We start from the raw sequence: 6,000 nt of genomic DNA, 5'->3' as shown, positions 1-6,000 counted from the left end.
CCTAACATGGGTGAAAGGACGCTGGCCCGAATTGCGCATTATATGGTCCAGCATCATTCCCAGGCTAGCCTGGCGGGGTGCGCGCAGCGGGGCGGCAGTGGAAAGGACCAGGAAGAAAATTAACGTAGCAGTCGGGAGATGCGTCGAGGCCTTAGGGGGAGTCGTCATACGACACCCAGATATAAACCAGAAAATGGCAGGTTTATACAGGGGCGATGGGGTGCACTTGTCGGAGGTCGGCATAGACCTGTTCAACAATGCACTGCAGGAGGCGCTGGAGTCAGGAGCTAAGGGCATATGGCAGGGTGGGGGTTTTTCGGCCCAGGCAGGTCAAGGGGGGCCTCAGTGGCGGGAAGAAGCGGTGCGCAAGGCATCGGGACAGGAGGAGCCAGCTGAGGTTCGCAGATTCACCCTCGGTCGGGCCGCACGCCAGGCTCTAGCTATCGACGGCAGGCCGTCCGGCTGCGCGCCAGGCAGGGGGTGATCTGCAGGGGCTGGCCCACAGAGGGGGCGTAGCCAAGGGCCTACAGCGTAGGCAGGGGGCACGCCCCTACATCATAAATCAATGAAGGTCATTGATCAGGAACTTGCCTTGCCCACCGTTCTCTGTCCCTACCCTGCAATATGTATTTAGAGGTATTAATAAACTGTGGCCAATGATTCAATCCCACGTACTGTCTCTGAGCATGATTTCGGTTGGGGGGTTGAGAGTGAGGTCACACGAAGGACACAGCACACAGCCCTCGCACCCTTAAGAGAGCGCAGGCAGCCAAAAATGGCGCCCGAAGCGGCATAGGGGGGCGGGGCTGTTGCGGGCTGAGGACCGAACGGCGGGAAGCTAGGGGGGGGTAGGCAGGTATGCCGACCCCCGTTTCACACCTAGCACGCTGGCCAGCCAGTCAGGGGGAGCGGGGGGGAGCTGGGCCAGGAAGGGGTTAAATGCCCGAGCCGGCGGGGGAGGCAGCATTCCTCTGCAGAACACGGCCGGGCAACAGATCCCACCCACCCATCCCACTGTGCAAGGAACTAGAGGCTAGGACTCAGGCAGGGGCGGGCACCGCAGGGGTATCACAGGTAGCCTAGGGATATGCGACCACGGAATGGGTCAGTAGGGTATATGTGAGGGGGAAACAAGTACGGGTGTGTTTTCTTTTTCTTTTCTTGTGTGCAAAAAAAAAAAAAAAAAAAATATATATACGTTTAAAAAAAAAAAAAAAAAAAAAAAAGGATGACGGGACTATGTATGAATACATTGGAGGGTCAGCAAGGATTTGGGAATTCAAATGTGTTTAAGCGGGCGGTTGGTAACCACTGGGGGAATGTAGTTGTAACAATTATGCAATTCTGTCACAGTTGACTGTTAATGTATGTCGCAGGGCGGGAAGAAGCGGTGCGCAAGGCATCGGGACAGGAGGAGCCAGCTGAGGTTCGCAGATTCACCCTCGGTCGGGCCGCACGCCAGGCTCTAGCTATCGACGGCAGGCCGTCCGGCTGCGCGCCAGGCAGGGGGTGATCTGCAGGGGCTGGCCCACAGAGGGGGCGTAGCCAAGGGCCTACAGCGTAGGCAGGGGGCACGCCCCTACATCATAAATCAATGAAGGTCATTGATCAGGAACTTGCCTTGCCCACCGTTCTCTGTCCCTACCCTGCAATATGTATTTAGAGGTATTAATAAACTGTGGCCAATGATTCAATCCCACGTACTGTCTCTGAGCATGATTTCGGTTGGGGGGTTGAGAGTGAGGTCACACGAAGGACACAGCACACAGCCCTCGCACCCTTATGCCTTCTTTGTCATTCTTAGTTTTACTACTTGAATTTTTCATGGATAAATTGGGAAGCTGGATGTTTACGTACCGATCACTGGGTCATCTGTTAAAAAGTTAATGACACATTAGCTTAGGAGAAACTGTACACATTATTTCTATCTTGTTTGATATCCAAATTGTCTTACTAGTTTTATATTCTATGAAAGCTCACTGAAGAAAGAACACTTGCAATGCAGTAGTTGTAAACATTAAATATACCAAAATTCTGAAAAAACAGTACAGTAACTGTGAGTAATGTGGAAGAATAACCAACACATGTGCATCAGTGCCCCTCAGTAGAAATCTACCATCCCCATAGCATACCTCCCAACACTCACGATTTCAGCGGGACAGTCCCGATTACCGGGTCCTGTCCCGCTGTCCCACCCGCGGCCGGAGGTGTCCCGCTGCGGGGGGGGGGGGGGGTGGTGCCAGTTGGGAGCCCCCCCAATTTGACAGAATTGCACAGTGTCTATTCCCGGCTGAAAATGGGGACACGGCTCATTTGCATAAGCCGCGCCCCTCATTTACACAAGCCGCGCCCCTCATTTACACAAGCCGCGCCCCTCATTTACACAAGCCGTGCCCCCTTTTTGGACGCTCGTGCAGCCTATTTCTGCAGCTACAAAGTTGGGAGGTATGCCATAGGGGTATGGGTTGTTAGGTTGACAATCAAAAGGTCGACCACTATTAGTAGACAATCAACAGGTCGACACATCAAAAAGGTTGACACCATTAAGTTGACATGACCAAGAGGTCGACAAGCAAATTGTCAACATGAAGGTTAACACAAGCTTTTTTGGTGTCTATGTCGACATGGACACTGTTGTAGTGTACGCCATCCCATCGTATGGCTCGTATTCTCCCTCCATGCCCACTGGGATGGTCAAGTATGAACAAGTCTGTTTAAAAAAAAAAAAACATGATAAACTCATGAATCACACGGGACAGACTCAGGGGTAGGTGCTTTCTCCCCCCTGGGCAACCAGTTATGTAGGGTACACACCAGGACGACCCGCTCACGATGCACATCGTGAGCGGGTCGTCAGTGTCTCATCCGACCCGCTCACGGTGACGCGGGGGGGGCACGACCCGCTCACGATGTGTACCGTGAGCGGGTCCGATCCGATGGCGACCCGCACCCGGCTGTATGGTCGTCATTGAGATCCTACCTGCAGCAGGTAGGATCTCAATAACGACCGACCCGCGGGACCGCGCATCGGATCGGTATCGGTCAGAAAAGGGCCCAATCAGCACACAATCTACATCCAATTGATCGGAATTGGATCTAGATTGTGGGGATCGGGCCCTAGTCGTCCTGGTGTGTACCCAGCATAAGAGCACTTCCAATGCCACTCTTCTGCCTTTATGCCAGCCTTAATATGCTAATAGCAGTCCCCAAAACCCATGCAAGTACCAATGTTTTTTTAATTCTGAATGTCACACTCACAGTGCTACTTAGCCAGTAGGCAGACCCAGTCAAGTCCACTGCCCTATACATTCTGTGATACCCCTTTCACACCATAAAATGCAGGGACCCACCCGAGAATATGGCCCAGGGATCATGCCTGGCCATTCCTGGGTTGGCCCCTTTCACACCAGAAAAGTCCCTGCATTTTCTGGTGTGTGAAGGGAAAAGGAATGAGGCAGGGAGGAGGCGTGCTCGTGGCAGGGAGTACTCACCCCTGTCGCTGGACCTCGGTACAGGCCGGGGATCCACACAGACGGCAGGCGCAGATGACAGGTCAGACGGTGGGTGCAGATGATGCAGCTCTCCGGGGGCAGTGAGAGCACAGGAGAGCTGCGTCATCTTCATCCACCTCCTTTCCTGTCATTTGCGCCCGCCGCCTGTGTGGATCCCCGACCTGACAGCACACCGAGGACCGGCAACTCGGGTATGTACCCCCTATCCCTTTCACACTGGCCAGGACCCCGGGTTGAACCCAGGAACAACCCTGCTCCATAGCAGGGTTGGAATCCCGGCAATTTTTGCAAGGATTTTGGCCCGGGAACCTTACACACCAGCGCTAGTTGCTGTCCCAACCCGGGAAATTAGGTTGTGTGAAAGGGGTAGGAGAGTAAAGCTGGTTACACTCCTTAAGATTGGGTGATTGTCATTTGCTCCCATACATTACCAAATAGTTTTTCCCACCAGATTGGGCAGATAAGGGTGGAGTGATATAAATAGCTGTGGCAGGGATTGCATTATTGGCGGGGATTGCATTAACTATCAATCGTCAAAATTGTTGGTGATATTGGTGCTTAACACTGACACGCTGGCAGCTGTTACTGACAATGAGACAGTATCAGGAGTCTAAGCTGGTCCTGTCTCCTCTCAGGCTTGGCTCACTGGTACCACTGCTGCTGACACCAGGTAGCAGTGGCTGACAAAGTGACAGACACTTTGGTCAGGTCATACTAGTTGGCATCTCAAGGCTCTCTATTAGTGAATAAGCAGTAAGTGACAGTGTCAATCACTCATTGCTTGTTTGGCACAACGGGGCAGATGTATTAAGCCTTAACAAGAGATAAATGCAAGGGTGATAAGGAGAGATAAACGTCCAGCCAATCAGCTCCTTACTGACTTTTTTCAAACACAGGCTGTAACATGGCAGTTAGCAGGTGATTGGCTGGGGGTTTATCTCTTGTTAAAGCTTAATACATCTGTCCCAATGTACCTCTGAATCTGACCCAATGTTTTGTAATGTAATACGCCAGAGGGATAAACACTAACCTGGCAAGACTGCTCTATTGCACATGTACACACAAAGAACACTGATGGTTCACAAGCTATGGTCACATACAATCAAACGTCATTGTCGATGGCAGAAACACTTCCAACTATTCACTCGCCCTATAACTGGATATCATTACTGTAGGTATTCCAAGTCGGTATATGGTCACTAGGTCGACAAGGGGAAGGTCGACATGGGGTTCATCAACAGCATCATTAGGTTGACAAACACAAGGTCGACAGTCAAAAGGTCAATATGCTGTTTTCAATTTTTTTGAGCCAACATGTGCCGACAGGCGGTATTTCATGCCCTACCATCCACTAGGGTGTGGCGGGAGAATAGAATAGTGTGCCGAGCACAGCGAGGCACCATGCCCGAATGCGATTTAGCACCCTCCCACTAACCACATCACCCCAAAGCATGGCGAGCGCAGCGTGCCCCACGAGGGGATGCAGAACGCCTCCTCCCGACCTTTTCATACCTCCACTATCCACGTCGGTGTGAAGTTGATCTTATAAAGTGTGGTGAGTGCACGCAGATTGCTTTACATGTATTCCGCGTGCGCTCACCACACTTTATAAAATCAACTCCGCGCTGACATGGATAGTGGGGGTATGAAAAGTCAGGAGGACACGTTCCGCGTGCGCTCGCCTCGCTTCGGGGTGACGTGCATAGTGGAGGTGTGCTAAATCGCATTGCATGTGATCACACGCGATGCGATCTCTACGCCGGCGTATGTAGGCAAATTGGGCATCCTGATAATACACAATTACCCTCCTTTCAGTAGATTGTTTCAGCAAATGCAGATTGGAGATCTACAACAAAAGTGTGTATGCACAGACTGGATGTAGAATCAGTGACTCGTTCTCCAATAGTATTATATGGGGAAAGCAGCTCATAGGCTAGCAATAACTTTCGAATTGGAGCCACTTTGCCTGGGCTTTAGTACATTTGAAAATGCGGTAAAATCCCTGAAAGCATTTCTGGTTTAATACATCCCGCCCACAATCTGTTGCAGCAACAGCAAGCATTGTTACATTTTCTGTGGCCATGACACATGCAAAGCTGGTGTCAGCCAAATGCATTCAGACATACAGTACAGCAGAGCATTCCAAAATAACACAGCTGAGATACATGTTCTGAACCTGGGGCCCACTACCATCGGTGCCATCTCTGCAGAATTTTAGCAATATCATGGAGACATGTTTGTGTTGCAGATGTTCTGCCCCTACCACACCATTCCCACATGCAAAAGGCAGGCAAAGAGCCCAGACCTTAGACTTGACTACTAGTAATAATAAAAACACTATTATTTAATTTCTTATATAGCACAGCATATTATGCTGCACTTTACAATAGGAGACAGTGATAAAACAAACTGGGTAGTAACAAACCAACATAGAGGTAGGAGGGCCCTGCTCGCAAGCTAACTATCTATAGAATGCAGATGCAATACA

Source organism: Crinia signifera, chromosome 1 (genome assembly GCF_055691185.1).
Source record: "Crinia signifera chromosome 1, ASM5569118v1, whole genome shotgun sequence".
In the NCBI taxonomy this organism is placed as follows: Eukaryota; Metazoa; Chordata; class Amphibia; order Anura; family Myobatrachidae; genus Crinia; species Crinia signifera.
This window is presented reverse-complemented; position numbering follows the sequence as displayed.